Below are 18,147 nucleotides of genomic sequence, written 5' to 3'. Positions count from 1 at the left end.
CTTGTCCTTCCCTCCCTTACTTCTTGCTTCTCTTCCTCCCTCCTTTCCTTCCTACCTACTTTTCTTCCTTCCTACACCATCCTACCTGTCTTTCTTTCTTCCTCTCTATCTATATATTTATTCATTAAGCATCCCATTTAGTATCTGATACAAATAGTTATTGATTGATTGATAGGGCTTAAGAGTTAAAGTCTGCTTCACTCAAAGAGAAGATGAGAAGAAACATCATATGATAAAATGGAAACAATCCCATATCTGGAACCTGGATTCAAATCTCTTCTTCCAAGCTCACAACCTATGTAGTTAGCTATGGGCAAGTTACAGCCTTGCTGACATCAGTTTTCTTAATTTTAAGATGAAGGAGTCTAACAAGATGGCCTCTGAGCTCTCTTCCAGATGTAGATTGATGAAGCTATGGTATGTGTTTCTAAGGCATGTCACAGAGAATTCAAATGCTATAATGACTTCCACATAGGATCAGCCTTGAGCTAGAAGGAACCTCAGAGGTCAACTAGTCCAATCCTGTCATTTTAGAAATGAAAAAATGGCAACAAAGTTCACACAGGTAGTAATTATTAGGGGAACAGCTAAGTAGTACAGTGGACAGTGTTAGGCCTAGGGACAGGAAGACTTGAGTTCAAATTTGGCCTCAGATATCTGACTAGCCCTGGGCATCTCATTAATCCTATTTGCATCAGTTTCCTTATAACTGGAGAACTAAATTTCAAACTGCTCCAGTATCTTTGTTAAGAAAACTGCAAGTAAAGTCATGATGAGTCAGGCACTACTGAAAAAGGTGATCAACAATCACCACAACAAAGTATCAGGGATAGGATTTGAAGTTGAGCTCAGGTTTTCTGACTCCAAAGACAAGGTATTTACAATTACCATTCTATGTCACCTCTGGCAAATAGAGATGTCTCTGTTTTTAAGTTGAAGATTTAAAAGTTTCAAAACCTAATTTCAGAAAGGCCTAGAAAAATTTACATGAACTGATGCTCAGTGAAGCGAGCAGAACTGAGAGAACAATGTAGATAGTAACAACATTATGTGATGGACTTGGCTCTTTTCAACAATGATGTGATTCAAAGTAATTCCAATAAACTTGGGATGGAAAAAGCCATTCACATCCAGAGAGAGAGAACTATGGACTGAAAGTGGATCAAAGCATAATATTTTCAGTTGTTTGTTTGCTTGGGTTTTTTCCCTTCCTTTCCCCCTTTGATCTGATTTTTCTTGTACAACACGATGAATATGGAAAAATGTTTAGGACAATTGTATGCTTTTAATGTATATTGGATTGCTTGCTTTCTGGGGGATCTGAGGCAGGAGGAGGAAGAGAGAAAAAATTGGAATATAAGGTTTTGCAAAGGTGAATGTTGAAAACCATCTTTCCATGTATTTGGGAAAATAAAATATTATTAAAAAGATTCAAAGTCTAAGTGACAAAGAAACCAGATTAAGCAATGAAATTAGAGAAAATGCTCTAGGAAGTTGTGTGGTATGATAACTATAGAATTAGAAAAAATTCTTAATAGTAAAAGAAAAAAAAGAATTAATTATTTCCCTCCCTCCCTTTTCTCTCTCTCTCTCTCTCTCCTCTGCCCCCCCCCCCTCTCTCTCTCTGTGTGTGTGTGTGTGTGTAGATATTAAGGTATACTTACTAGTATCTTCTGACCCCTCAAGAGACAAATTAGAATAATGAACTAAAATGGATAGAAGGTAGAGTTGAAAAAGGGAAATGTAATATGTATGCAGATTATTTGTGAACAAGATGTAAAAAAGGTGCTAAAATCTGTTTGCTTAAATGTAAACCATATGTTATTCCTACAGCAAATCAAATTTTGACTTGATACAAGTTTTTCCTCTATTCAGACATACAAACATGAGCAAAACGATAAACTTTAGGGGAGAAAAAAGTGCCTAGTGCTCGGGAAAGAAATGGAAGTGGTATTACATGGATTTCAGTTTAGATTTGAATCAATGATAAATATTTTTTCCAGAATTGAGAAAAAATTTTCAATAAAGTGGCCTTGCTTTTCTAAGAAAGAGCAATAAACAAAATCTTTCTGAAAAACAACTTAGACATATGTAGAAACACTAATTCCTCTAAAGCAAACCAGAATCAGGCTTGGGCCAAATCAAGAAACCATTTTGGACTTTTAATAGTTTTTTATTTCATACTCAATCTCAAAAATTCAGTTTCCTGGAGCAGATGTTTGAAGGTTAACATTTTAATTTGGTTACACACATTTATCAACTAGTTGGACTCTGAAGTTGATAGAGAAAAATAATCTCATATTCCTCAATTATCTTTAAAAAATTGACTTAAGGACAATTTTTACTATATGAAATCCTTAGGTAGTTAGGGGACACTGTACAAAATGCTAGACATACATTCATTAAGACCTGAGTTAAAATCCTGCCTCATACACATGCTAACTGATCTTGGAAAAGTTGTTTAACTTCTCAATAACTTATTCCCCTTATCTGTAAAATTGGAATAATAAAATAGCTATCTTTTAAAGCTATTGCAAGAAGTAAATGAGATAGCATTGTAAAGTGCTGTGTAAATCTTAATAAAGTTCTCTATAAATGCCAGCTATTATTATCACTAGAAATGACAAAATCACATTGAGGATAATGGCAGAACTTCAGAGGCAAAAGCAATCTCCTGTTTGATATTATGAAAATTACATCTGAGACAATGATTTTATTTTGCCCTCTAAGTTACCCTTAACTTTTCTCAACAAACTCAGGTCCTGGTTATAACAATGTTTTTCCCCCCTTCACTTTCTAGGTGGTCTGTATCCCAGTTAGCTCTGGCTAAAAAATGCTGTCTTTAGCCAATATCTTGAATCTAGAAAAAACATCTTAGCCACTGCATCTCTACTATCTTTTTACCCTATCCTTGGTACTGTTCAAGTTTTATTTGCTAGTTCCAATCCAAATTTTTTTCTAGAGTATGCAAGAGAGGAGTGCCATACTAGATTCTGGTTTCTAAATCTTGGAAATTTACAAGTAACCCATGAAATCAATATCCCTGTAGCACAATTCTATAGAGGATTTATTCACAAATAACAATTTACTGAACCCTTATTGATTAATCAACAAGGCATGGGACATTTTGAGGATATAACATGAATATATGACATGAGACATGCCTTCAGAATTTGTTCTCTAGTGGGTGATGGAAAAGGATATAATATGTATGGGGAGTTAACAAAACATATACAAAGGAAACAATTGAAGAAAAAGTGCCAAAGACTAAGAAGAAAGCATCATGAAACTAGATGAGAGCAAATATGAAAAATTCTATGCACATGAACTAACAGCAGTAAAAGGAAAAGACATGATCAGAGTAGAAGGAAGTCAGCAATGGAAAAATCAGAGTTAAGTGAATTTTGAGATTAAAGAGGGAAACTTACCACATACTGCAAATATGTGTAGGCAATATCACATAATCAAAGACTTAAATGTGGAACAGACTTCAGAGTCCTTTCTAGATCAGTCTTCTCATTTTATAAGTAAGGAAACTCAAGCAAAAGGAGAGTAAGGAGGCAGCTAGTTGAAATATGATGGAAAAGGGAGAGTAAATCTAGATTATTATTAAAGCACGTATTTGGTGCCTGAAAAATAGTAAGGATTATATAAAACTAGCTATTATTGTTGCTTGCATTAAGGTTACATAGTCAAGGTGGTGAGACAAAGCTATGATGGTAAAGGCAAGGATTCACCTGAGCTCTATCTCACACCCCTCCAAATACCTTTAAATAACAATGCTAAGCAAATTCTGGAAAGTCAGAGCCTACAAAGAGATTGAGTCAAAAGATTTTCAAGCCCAGGACAAAATGTAAAGTCATTAGATAAGGTCTGTCAAAACACATGATGTGGAGTGCAGTCTGGGGAAGGCTGAACTAGCATAACTCTTGCCCAAGCAAACCAGGAGCACGCATTGGAAGCCCCACTGAATCAGCAGCAGCTTTGGTGGCTTCTAGAGTTCTTAGTCCATAGAAGAAAGAGGATAAAACAACTGGCCAGAAGGAGATTACAGGAGTCCTTTTGCTAGCACTGAGGCAGGACTTTGTTGTTTTGCCCATATTTGACTCCTGATCACAGTTCTGGACAGTCCTAGGGCAAGCTAGCACTGAGGCAGGACTTTGCTGTTTTGCCCATATTGGGCTCCTGGTCACAGTTCTGGACAGTCCTAGGGCAAGAAGAAACATCAGCACACCCAGAACCTCCTCACAATTCCAAGGCAGAAAAGAGTGCTTGTGGTCACTCATTGACCAGAGCACAGTCCAGGAGGCTAGTAAACACTTTCTATTTCTCTTCTTAGATTGTACCATCTTGTGGGAACTGAAACATACAAATCCTTAGAAGTACATCTGGAAACAGCTACACAAAACCCCTGAAACCCGAGGAAGCACATTTTTACTATGGAAGCAGCACTCTAATAAAGAGTTAAAAGTCAAGTATCAGGTTGGCAAAATGAGCAAAGAACAGAAAAAAAATTTAGCCACAGAAAGTTACTATGGCAATAAGGAAATAAAAACACACACTCAGAAAAAGATAACAAAATCAAAGCTCCTACATTCAAAGCTTCCAAAAAAAAAAATGAAATAGTCTCAAGTGATAGAAGAGCTCAAAAAGGATTTTGAAAATCAAATAGAGAGGTAAAGGAAAAGTTGAAGAGATAATGAAAGGATGGAAAATCATGAAAAACAAGTCAACAGCTTGGTAAAGGACACACACACAAAATACTCAAGAAAATATACCTTATAAACCAGACCAGGTCAAAAGGTAAAGGAAGTACAAAAAGCTAATGAGGAGAAGGATACTTTAAAAAGCAGAACTGACCAAATTGGAAAAAAAAATCAATTGAATAAAACAATTACTATAAAAATAGAATTTGATAAATGGAAAAAGAGTAATAAAAGTTCACTGAAAAAAATAATCTCTTAAAAATAGAATTTAGCAAGTGGAAGCTAGTGGCTTTATGAAAAATCAAGAAATGATAAAAACCAAATATCTCACTGGAAAGACAACTGACCTGGAAAATAGATCTAGGAGAGATAATTTTAAAAATTATTGGACCATTTAAAAGCCAGAATAAAAAAAGAGACTAAACATCAACTTTCAAAAATTATTAAGAAAAACTACCCTGATATTCTAGAACCAGAAGGAAAGTAGAAATTGAAAAAATCTACCAATCACATCCTGAAAGAGATTCTCAGATAAAAACTACCAGAAATATAAAAGCCAATTTTCAGAGCCCCTATGTTAAAGAGAAAATATTGTAGAAAAAATAATTCATATATCTTGCAGCCATAGTCATATTAACAAAAGACTTAGTATCTTCTATATTAAAGAATTTGAGGGTTTGGAATATGGTATTCTGGAGGAAAAGGGAGATAAGATTACAACCAAAAATCACCTATCCAGCAAATTTGAGTATAATTCTTCAGGGGAAAAGGTGGTTATTTAATGAAATAGTGGATTTTCAAGCATTCTTGAGGAAAAGACTAGAATTGAATAGAAAACATGATTTTCAAAAACAAGATTCCATCGAAGCCTTCAGAGGTAAACAGGAAAGACAAAATCATAAGAACTTAATAAGGTTTAAATGTTTACATTCCTAAATGGGAAGATGATATTTGTAACTCATAAGAAGTTTTTCATTATTAGAGTAGTTAGAAGGAGTATATCTAGACAGAGCACACACAAGTTGAATGTAAAGGAATGACATCTAAAAAATAAAATTAAGAGGTGGGAAAAGAGTGTCTTGGGAGTAAGAGAAAGGGAGAAATAGAATTGCATAAATTATCTACCATAAAAGAGGCAAGATAAAATTTTTATAGCTTTACAGAGGGGAATAGAAGAGATATAAGGGGGAGTGAGTGAACCTTACTCTCATCAGAACTGACTCAAAAGAGGAAATAACAAATACTCCCAATTGAGATAGAAATCTGTCTAATACTACAGTATAGTAGAAGGGGAAGGAGAAAGAAGTGATGGTGATAGAAAGGAGGGCAGACTGGGAAAGGCCATAATCTGAAGCAAAATACCTTTGAGGGAGGAAGATAGTGAAAGGAAAGAATAAAATGAGAAGTACAATTGACAAGAGAATTTTTTTTTAAAAAACTGAAGTTTCTCTAATAAAACCCTTATTTTTCAAACATATTGAAAATTGAGTCAAATTTATAAAAAAAATAAAAAAAAACATTCCCCAATTGATAAATGATCAAAAGAGAAGTACAATTTTCATATTAAGTGATAATAGCTATGTATAATCATATGGGAATATGTTCTAACTTACTATTAATTGGAGAAATGTGAATTAAGACAATTCTAAAGTATTATCACATAGCTATTCGATTGACTAATAGGATAAAACAGTTAAATGACAAAGCTTGAAGGAGATGTGGGGAAAATGAGATATTAATGCACTGTTGGTGGAGTTGTCAAGTGATTTGACTATTCTATAGAGCAATTTGGAATTATGCCCAAATGGCAATAAAACCTGCATAACCATTGACCTAACAATATCATTAGTAGATCTGTATTCCAAAAGAGATAAAAAGAAAAAAGATCTATATTTATAGACATTTTTTTCCAGGGGCAATGAATTGGAAATTGAGGGGGTGCCCATCAATTATGGAATGGATGAGTAAATTGTGGCATATATTATGATGGAACATTATAGTGCTATACAAAATGATGAAGATGATGGTCAGAAAAACCTGGAAAGATTTCCATGAGCTGATACAAAAGGAAATGGATCATGTAACAGCAATCGTGTAAGATGATTAGCTCTGAATGACTTAACTATTCTCATGAATACAAGACAATGCTGAAAGACTTTTGATGAAAAATGCTACCTATACCCAGAGAAAGTACTGATGATTTAAAAAAATACATTGAAGAATACTCTAAAATTTTTTTTCTTTATTTTTCTTGAGGGTTTTTTATGGTCTGTGTTTTCTGTCACAATATGACTATTATAGAAATGCTTTGCATGACCATACATATATAACCTATATTGAATAGCTTGCATTCTCAATGTGGGGTATGGGAAGGAAGAAAGGGAAAGAATCTGGAACTCAAAGTTTTAAAAATAAATGTTAATTTTTTACATATAATTGAGGAATTTAAATTATTATTATATATATATATATATATATATATATATATAGTCATTAAGGTTACATAGCCAATAAACACCATAGGCAGTATTGGAAGACAGATTATTCCAGCGTCAGTCATTTTTTCTACTATACTATGTAAGACCTCCTAAGTAACATAGAATGGCCAGGAAACATATAATAAAACAAGAGTATCAGTTATTATCTTGAGGCTAGCCACTTAAGAATGTCATATGGTGGTATGTATCTGAATATAATATGAAGAAAATTTCTCCACACTGGGCAGTACTATGAGTAAATATCCAAGGAATCTTCTAACACTATTATAATAACCTGATCTTCTCTTAGAGGGATAAGAGTAGGATTAAGAGAATCAAACTCATCTTAATACTCACTAGCTATTTTGACTTCCCTACCACCATTAAGTCCACTGCCAATAATCGTGTGTCATGTGTGTGTGTGTGTGTGTGTGTGTGTATGTGTGTTCTTGTCTCAAGTTTCTTCACTGAGTTACAAGAGTCATTTTTATGTTTATTTTGTTTTTGCTGAGGCAATGTGACTTGCCCAGTGTTCATGCAGCGAGGAGTCAGTAAGTGTCTGCATCCAGATTTGAACTCAGGTCTTCTTGACTTCAGGACCAGTTATCCATTGTGCCACATAACTGACCTAGAGTAATTTTGTTAAAATATACTTTGACTATGCTACTTTCCCCTTTCTTCATTTTATAAACACTAGTAATTGTAAGAATATCTCCAGGATCAAATAAAAAATCCTCTCTTTGACAATGAAAGCCCTTTATAATCTGTCTCCTCCCTACTTTTTCTATCATCTTGCATTTTACTCCCTTCCCCATAGGTTACAATATAGATATACTGGTCTAATTTTTTTTTTAAGTTTTCACATAGTTATACCATCTCCTGATTCTGTACCATCAATTTTATAAATTTTTATACATCTGTCTTCACTAATTATTGAAAACAAGCCAAGGCTAAAGGAAAGTCAGGAAGCTTATAACAGTACTTTTGGTCCACTAGCTTTTTGCTAAATGGAAAGGAAATTTCATTTTTTGCCAGCATATTCTTTGGGCTTAAATCTCAGTGAGAAGCTGCACTCTGGACCATTCTTTGCCAAATTCAGGGAAGGCATTGAACCTCCATTTACAATGCTTAGATGCTCTCACACTCCCCAAATGGGTGAAGGTTCAGTTTCAGATCTTAATTGCTCCAGTAGCCTGTTACTGCCATGTAAAATTGTAGTCTATAACTATTGCATAAGGCAAAAAAAGAAACCTACTTCTTTATGGTTAATGTCCTCGTGAAATCATATTTGGTCATAGTTGCAATGTTAGAAACTCTGATGTTTTTAATGAGAATTGTTATAACTGAAAAAAGATACTATATTCTATTCAATACCACATGTTATTTTCTCATTCAATCATTGTTAAATACAATGAAAAGATTATTTACTCAGTAATACTGTATTGGTTCAAATAGAAAGACCAAATTTTAAGCCATCAGACTAACAAGATTCGTGATTAATTTAATAGTTCCTTGGTTTCAAAGCTCATGATTCTGAGTATCATTATAGAGACTGAATTTACAGGAAAGCATATCTTTTAGTAAGAAAGTGTCTGAATCATACAAAACCTCATAGTCACATTTGACTCATCCTTCTCTTTCATCTTGAAATTAGTTGTCATGCTCATTTGTTACTGTTCCATAAACCCACACAAATTATCATTTCTACATATTAACAATAAAACCAACAAGAAGAGACAGAAAGAGAAATTTCAATCAAAATAACTGCAAACAGGTCTGGTAATCATTAATTTTAGACAAAGTCAAACATAAAAATTCAATTAAGAGAGAAATCTATATTGCATGTCAGCTATTAAAATTGTTTGAGATACATATTTACATAGAAGTAAATGTGTATATACATATGCGTATATACATATAAATGTCTGTGTGTTTGAGTATATGTGGATATGTATATATGTAGGTATGTGTATGTATATAGATAAATATATATGTGTATATGTGAATGTATATATACACACATATACATAAATATACCTGTGCTTAACTGTAGAATGTTTGAGGGAGGTAGCAGCAATAAAAGGGGAAAAATAATTTCTTATTGAACAGCAGAGAGCAAAAGAATAACCTACAAAGAAGAAAAGATGAACCTAATCTCTTCTATTATTATATATAATTTCTTGAAATGGAAATTTATTGTTATATATTTTGACTCCTCCCTGATTTTCTGCTGAGCTCATGACAATATTTTGTTTTATTTTTTATTTTCCTTTTCCTGTCTTTTTCTATTCTGTTTTTTCTCATTTTTAATTAGTTTGGAAAAAAAAAAAACTGCAAACAGTTTAAAACACTCAGGAATTTATCCATCAAGATAAAACCAAGGATTCTATGAACAAAAGTACAAAAATTTTCTCACACAGCTAAAGACAGATATAAACAATTGTCAAAATATTAATGGTTCATGGATAGGCTGAATAAATATAACAAAAATGTTAATATTACCTAAATTAATTTATTTTTTTGCTGCCACATCAAACTACCTTTTGGTATAGAACTTAAAAAATAATAGCATAATTAATTTAGAGGACAGAAAGGTCAAGAACATAAGGGGAATCAACAAAAATAAAAATCAAGAAAAGCCAGATTCCAAACTATAGTATAAAATGATAATCATCAAAATGGGGTACTGGGTAAAAAATAAAGTGATCAATCAATGCAATAGATTAGGTAGATACTAAAGTAAATGACCACAATAATTAATGTTTGATACATTTAAAGATCTGAGATTTCAGAGTAAGAACTCATTATATGCCAAAAAACTTGGAAAACTAGAAAGCTTGGGCATAAACTAAGAATAGACCAGTATTCCACATAATATACCAAGGTAAAGTCAAAAATGGTAAATGATTTTTGGGGCAGCTAAGTGGTGCAGTAGACAGAGTCTTGAGCTTAGAGTCATGAAGATTCATCTTCCTTAGTTCAAAATATAGCCTCAGATACTTAGTAGCTGTGTCACTCTGGGCAAGGGCTTGCCTTAGCTGCTCATCTGTAAAATAAACTGGAGAAGAAAATGGAAAACCACTCCAGTACCTTTACCTAGAAAACCACAAATGGGATAACAAATAACAAACAACTGAACAATAAAAAACAAAAAAAGAGTGATATCATTTTGTTATACTTACATATTTACATAATTATCTTGCTACACAAGTGAAATCAAATCAGACCAGAAAAAAGGAGAAAGAAATCAAAATGCAAGCAAACAACAAAAAGAATGAAAATGCTATGTTGGGAAACATACTCAGTTCTCATAGTCCTCTCTCTGGGTGCAGATGGCTCTCTTCATTACAAAATCATTGGAACTAGTCTGAATCATCTCATTGTTGAAGAGAGTCATGTCCATCTGAATTGATCATTGTATAATCTTGTTGTTGCAGTATACAATGATCTCCTGGTTCTGCTCATTTCACTCAGCATCAGTTCATGTAAGTCTCGCCTGGTCTCTCTGGAAACATCCTGCTGATCATTTCTTAGAGAACAATAATATTCCATAACATTCATAGACCATAACTTATTCATTCTCCAACTGGTAGGTATCCACTCAGTTTCCAGTTTCTTGCCACTACAAAAAGGGCTGTCACAAATACTTTTGCACATGTGTCCCTCCTTTAAAATCTCTTTGGGATATAAGACTATTGGAAACACTGCTGAATCAAAAGGTATTCACAGTTTATGGCTTTTTGAGCATTCCAAAATGTTCTTCAAAATGGTTGGTGAATGCACAGTTCCACCTATAATGTCTCAGTGTCCTAGTTTTCCCCACATCTTCTTCAACATTTGTCATTATCTTTTCCTGTCATCTTAGCCAATCTGAGAGGTGTATAGTGGCATCTCAAAGTTGTCTTAATTTGCATTTCTCTGATCAATAGTGATTTGAAGTACCTTTTCATATGACTAGAAATGGTTTCAATTTCTTCATCTGAAAACTGTTCATATCCTCTGATGATTTATCGATTGGAAAATGACTTGCATTCTTATAAATTTGAATCAATTTTCTACATATTTTAGAAGGGAGGTTTTTATCAGAACCCTTGAATGTAAAAATGTTTTTCCAGTTTGCTTTCCTTCTAATCTTGTCTGCATTAGTTTTGTTTGTACAAAATTTTTTAACTTAATATAATCAAAATTATCTATTTTGTGATCAATAATGATCTCCAGTTCTTCTTTGGTTACAAATTGCTTTTTCCTGCATAGATCCGAGAGCTAAACTATCCTATGCTCTAATTTGTTTATAATATCACTCTTTATATCTAGATCATGAATCTATTTCGATCTTATCTCGGTATACAGTGTTAGGTGTGGGTCAATGCCTACTTTCTGCCCTACTGGTTTCCAATTTATCCAGCAGTTTTTGTCAAATAGTGAGTTCTTATCCCAAAATCTGGGATCTTTGGGTTTGTCAAATATCAGATTACTATAATCATTGATTATTTTTTCCTGTGAACCTAACATATTCCACTGATTGATCACTATTTCTTAATACTACCATTTCTTACCAAATGGTTTTGATGACTGCTGCTTAAAATATAGTTTTATATCTGGTACAGCTAGTCTACCTTCATTTGCATTTTTTTCACTAATTCCTTTCAAATTCTTGACCTTTTGTTCTTCCACATGAACTTTGTTATTATTTTTTCTATATCTGTAAAATAATTTCTTGGGAGTTTAATTGGGATAGCACTACTACTAATTCTACTAAATAAGTAGATTAATTTAGGTAGTATTGTCATTTTTATTATATTCACTCAGCCTACCCAAAAGCACTTGATATTTTTCCTATTGTTTAGATTTGACTTTATTTGTGTGGAAAATATTTTGTGTTCATATAGTTCCTAACTTTGCTTGTCAGGTAGAATCCCGAATATTTTATATCATCATATTCAAATGGAATATTATTTCATAATGTTATTTCAAATGGAATTTCTTTTTGTATCTTTTGCTGCTGGATTTTGTTGGTAATATATAAAAATGCTGATGATTTCTATGGATTTATATTATACCCTGCAACTTTGCTAGAGTTGTAGATTTTTTGTAGTAGTTTTTCATTGATACTCTAGGCTTGTCTAAGTATACCATCATATCATCTGCAGAGAGTGATAATTTGGTTTCCTCATTACTCTACTTTAATTCCTTTAATCTATTTTTTTCTCTTATTGCCAAAGCTAACATTTCTAATACAATATTGAATAGTAATAAGATAGTGGGCAGCCTTGTTTCACTTCTGATGTTATTGGGAATGGTTCTAATTTATCCTCATCACACATGATGCTTGCTGATGGTTTTAAATAGATGCTACTGATCATTTTAAGGAAAAGTCCATTTATTCCTATACTCTCTATTGTTTCTGATAGGAATGGGTGTTGATTTTATTAAATGCTTTTTCTGTATCTATTGAGATAATCATACGATATTTGTTAGTTTGGTTATTTGGTATAGTCAATTATGTTAATAGTTTTCCTAATATTGAACCAGACCTGCATTTCTGGTATGATTCCTACTTGCTCATGGTATATTATCCTGGGGATGATTTTATGTAATCTCTTTGCTAATATTTTATTTAATATTTTTGCATCAATATTCATTAGGTAAATTGGTCTATAATTTTCATTCTCTATTTTCTTCCTACCTGCTGTAGTTATCAGTACCATGTCTGTGTTATAAAAGTAATTTGGCAGGAGTCCTTCTTTCCATATTTTTAAAAAAATATTTTGTAAGATATTGGAGTTAATTGTTCTTTAAATGTTTGGTAGAATTTGCATGTAAATCCTTCTGGCTCTGGAGATTTTTTAAGGAAGTTGATTAATAGCTTGTTCTAGTTCTTTTTTCTAAAATGAGACTAGTAATTTATTTCTTCTTCTATTAATCTGGGAAATCTATATTTTTGTAGGTATTCCTCCATTTCGCTTAGGTTATCAAATTTATTGACAAAGTTGGGCAAAATAACTTCTAATTTTTGGTCTATTTTTTCCTGGCATTTTATGGAATATAATTTTTATTGCATCATGATCTGAAAAAAATTGATTTACTACTTCTGCCTTTCTGCTTTTGATTTTGAGGTCTTTATGCCCTAATATATAGTCAATTTTTGCACTGGTTCCATGAACCACTGAGAAAAAAGTAAACTCCTTTCTATCTCCATTAAATTTTTTCCCCAAAGAACTATCACACCTAACTTTTCTTATATTCTATTTACCTCCTTAACTTCTTTATTATTTATTTTGTAGTTCTATTTATCTAGTTGTAAGAGAGTGAGATTGCGATCCCCCACTATTATACTTTTGCCATCTATTTCATCTTAAAGCTCTCAACTTCTCCTTTAGGAATTTAGGTGCTATAGTACTTGGTACATATATGTTTAGTATTGATATTACTTCATTATCGATGATAAGTAGCCTTTAGCAAGATATAGTTTCCTTATCTCTTTTAATTAGCTCTATTTTTGCTTTTGCTTGATCTGAGATCAGGATGACTACCCCTGCCTTTTTTTTTCCTTCACCTGAAGCATAATAGATTCTGCTCCAGTCTTTTATCTTTAGTGTGTATGTATCACTCTGCTTTAAATGTGTTTCTTGTAAACAACATATTGTAGGATTCTGGCTTTTAATACTGTCTGCTATCCACTTCTGTTTTATGGGAGAGTTCATCCCAGTCACTTTCGCAGTTAAAATGACTAATTCTGTATTTCCCACAATCTTACTTACCCCAAATTATGCTTTTCTTTTTCCTTTTACCCCTTTTCCTCCTCCCTAGTATTTTGCTTCTGACCACCACTTCTCTCAAGCAGCCCTCCCCCTTTATAGACCCTCTCCTTTTTTATATCTCTCCCCTACTATTTCTGTTTTCCCTCCTAGTAACCTCCCCTTTCTTTTTCCCTTTCCCTTCCTACTTCCCTATAAGGTGACCAAGTTTCTCTGTGAAACTAAATAGGTCTAATATTTTCTTTTCGAGTCAAATCTGATGAGAATAATATTCACATAATATTCATCCCCCAAAAGGGTAATATAATAATGGGCATGGAGGAAAAGAGTAGACAATGAGAATATTTTTAAAATGTTTTGATATTGCATTTCAATATAATTGACTCTTTAGTCTTGAGAATTTTATTTTATATATTTGAACAATGCTGAAAAGTAGATCATAAGCTTCATCAAACTACTGCCAAAAAAAATAGGAACATGAAATCTTGCAAAAATGAATGTTGGAAATTATCTTTATGTATATTTGAAAAAAATAAAATTCTATTGAGGAAGAATTTTTAAAAAAACCTCTTTTCTTAAAAAAGAGAGAAAATAATAATATCATGGGGGGTGTTTAAAAAGTAGGTAAAGAAGACATCCTTTTTTTCCTACATGACCACAGAATATACTATCTTCTTAGACTCAGAAAGGTAGCTGGAAATCTTTAAAACTGGTGAAAGATTTTTCTTCCTTGTTCTGGCATTTGAGAGTGGATGTAAAAATAATGAAATATCTATTCTCTACTTTTGGCACTTTAGCACAATGCCTGGCACATAACACATGTTTAATGAAAATCTGTTGATTAATTAATTGGAAATTCAGCTAATTATTCTTTATCTTAGATGAGCACATGTAACCTGTACAAGTCCATGGCTATCAATAAATTCAAAATGGTTAAAAATAACCAATCAGGCACTCTGCAATTACCAACCAAATATAATCAAGCTGAAAACTATACTCTGTATATATACACATATATACAAATTAATTCTCCCCTAGGGGCAAAAAAAGTTTCTTTTTTTAAAACCTTGATGTAGTCCTAATAATATATTTGTCATATGGTCTTATAACTTATTTATGCTCTGTTCCTGCTCCTCCTTATTACCCTCCACCCTTTCATTCATCTATCTAGTAGTCAAGCTTCAAAACTGAGAATCAGAATCAGAATCATCTTTTCTTTCTTTCTTTCTCCTTTCTTTTTTTTTTTTTTTTTTTTTTTTTTTTGGCTGAGGCAATTGGGGTTAAATAAGTTGCCTAGAGTCACACAGCTAGGAAGTGTTAAATGTCTGAGGTCACATTTGAATTCAGGTCCTCCTGACTTCAGAGCTGGTACTCTATCAACTACACCATCTAGTTGTCCCCAGAAACAAATCTTAATAAAAGCTATCCTGAGATCAAAACTAATCAATAGTTTCCAACCCTTGGAATCTAGAACAATATATGTTTGCTTTCTCCTTCACTCTAGACTCCCAGAACAGTGGAGTATCAATTTGGTACAGTGGAAATGGTTCTGGATAAGAAAACAGTACATCATGATATGGAATATACTTAATAATTGCTTCTTGAAGTGAATTGAAATAGAAAAGCTGGGTTCTATTTCTCTGTGGTAACTTAGCTCTTCTAATACCAGGCTACTTATCCAAAATGAACTCAGTTCAAATGGGCATAGATGCAGTGCAGAGGCACTTTATTGATAGATTCCACATTTCTCTTTCAATAGCTGAAGAAAGACATGGTACATCCTATTAGTTCAGAACCATAGACAGCTCTGGCTGGCTAGTTTTACATATAAGTGACCAAAGAATAGAGAACAAAGAGGTTTGAAGCAAGGCTCCCAATCTAAAGTATGATTGTGCTCCTGTTTAAACTGAAAGATGAAGTCATAATGTTCAGCTTTCTATTTGACTGTGAAATCTAGATATATTAATAATACCAAGAACTGACATTTATGGTTTTTAAAGTTTTATAAATAGCTTTACATATATTGCCTCAGTTAATTCTTATATTTAATCTGTGAGACAAGTGCTACAGATATTATTTGTCTTCCAGATGAAGAAACTGAGGCTCAGTGGAGTTGACTAATTTGTTCAAAGTCACATAGCTAGTATATTTGAAACAGTATTTGAACTTATATTTTCCTAATTTCCTTTCCTAGGCAATACTATTTTTAAGCTATACATTAGGAAAGCATTGTGAGAATCTTTTGTGAGTCATCATTAACCTTAATTGGTAAGGCAGAGTTATCCCTATTGTAATCCTGCTTATCAACACTGAAGTTCACAGTTATACAAGACAAGTACGAATAATGAGATTAAGCTCACTTACTGAAGACATAGGCAAGGTGTAGATACAGATATGCATATGTATTTGCTGCTGCAAAACAATATAGGTAATATTTTTCAAAACTAAAACTGACATTCAGTTTTGAGCATTATATTTTAAGAAAGACATTGATAAACTGAAGAGTATACATAGAAAGGCAGTGAGGATAATGAAAGCTTGAAATTCATACCATTGAATATTGGATGAATGAATTGGGGATATTTAGTCAGGAAAAAAGATGTGGAAGAGGGGGCATGTATTGTAACTGCCTTCAAGTTTTTATTCTGTTTGTCTCTACATGAAAAGTAGTAGTAATATGTATAAGGTTCTAAGAAACAAATTTAAGCTTGATTTAGGGAAAAGTTAATACTTAGAGCTACCGAAGGTAAAATAAGCTACCTAAAGAGGTAGTAGCTTTCTTCTCAGTAGAAGACTTTGATCAAAAGTCACATGCATTTAGATTATTTCTATATAGACATAGAACAGGTTCTGAATTGGATTGTACTATAGCAAATATGTTCTGTAATAAATAAGTTCTCTTTTCTAGACAATGAACCTTATATCTTCCAAGATTCCTAAATTATTATTATTCAATAATTCAGGATTATTATTCAAGTACCAAGCACATATGATCCTGATCAATTTCTGAGACATCAAACAAATATATTTGAAAGCATAATAAGCACAGGGCAGAAGAAATTTAGCAGAGGATATAATAGGTTATACTATTATCACAAATGAAGGCATAATCTCTTGGCAGTAGATACTCACTACAACCTTACATATTAGGAAATTCTAGGGAGAACAATACCTTGATTGATTTGAATATTGAACAAAACAAACATATATTATTTTCTTTATATGTCAATAAGCCATTTTATATGTAGGACCCAAAGATTTATTCATTTTTGCTTCTTCATTCAAAGCCCAGTATTTCAACATTTCTGACCTTGCCCCAAAAGTCATCTGACTTAGGACATCTTATCTAGGTGTAATTCTGTTATCTCATCAGTCTTTAACTCAAGTAGGTATGGGTAGAAAATAGATTCTATTGTATAGATCGCTGGAGGCAGAATTATCTGAGAGAATGCTGAGAGGATCAAAGTCACTTCTCTCAGCTTCCTCATTAGAAAAATTATACTTCTAATTATAATATTTATTTTCTCATTGTTAACCAATAAGTGCTAATTTTCACCCTCAGGGACAACCACATTTTTCAAGAATATTTAAACATTCAGCAATTTCTGTGTGGGGTCTTCCGTTACCCAGAGGAAGCGATTATCTAAATTCATTGATTATTTGCAAGCATTTCAAACCAAAATCTCCAACCTCCCTTCTCTTATTAATCTGCAGCACTAGCTACATCTCCTCAAAACATATCTATTTTTCCTGAGGGTATCATCATCTTTAAGCTCATTCAGGTTCATAAAATCAGACTTATTTTTGACCCTCCTCCCTACCTTATGTCTCCACATCCAAATTGTCAAAAATTCAGGTCAATTCTACCTCTAATTTTTATAGTTATTACTTTTTCTCCATTTATCATAGCTATTAGCCTAATTCAGGCTTTTATTTATCTTTGTTGGACTATTTCAATGTCTTTCTGTTTCCTCTCAAATCTGTCCTTTATAAAGCTATTAAAATGATATTAAAGCACAGATATTATCATTCATTCATTTGAACAAATGCAAACTTCTAAGTAATATCTAAAACTTTCTACCTTTTAATTCTAACCTACCTTTTAAGATTTATTTCAATATTATTCCCCTTCACATTGACTTTGCTGTTCCCTAAACTGAACCTCTCAACTCTAAAATGCAAGTCTTTTTGTGAGTTGCTCCCTCT

The sequence above is a fragment of the Sarcophilus harrisii genome, chromosome 4 (assembly GCF_902635505.1).
Source record: "Sarcophilus harrisii chromosome 4, mSarHar1.11, whole genome shotgun sequence".
In the NCBI taxonomy this organism is placed as follows: Eukaryota; Metazoa; Chordata; class Mammalia; order Dasyuromorphia; family Dasyuridae; genus Sarcophilus; species Sarcophilus harrisii.
Note: the sequence above shows the minus strand (reverse complement) of the source record.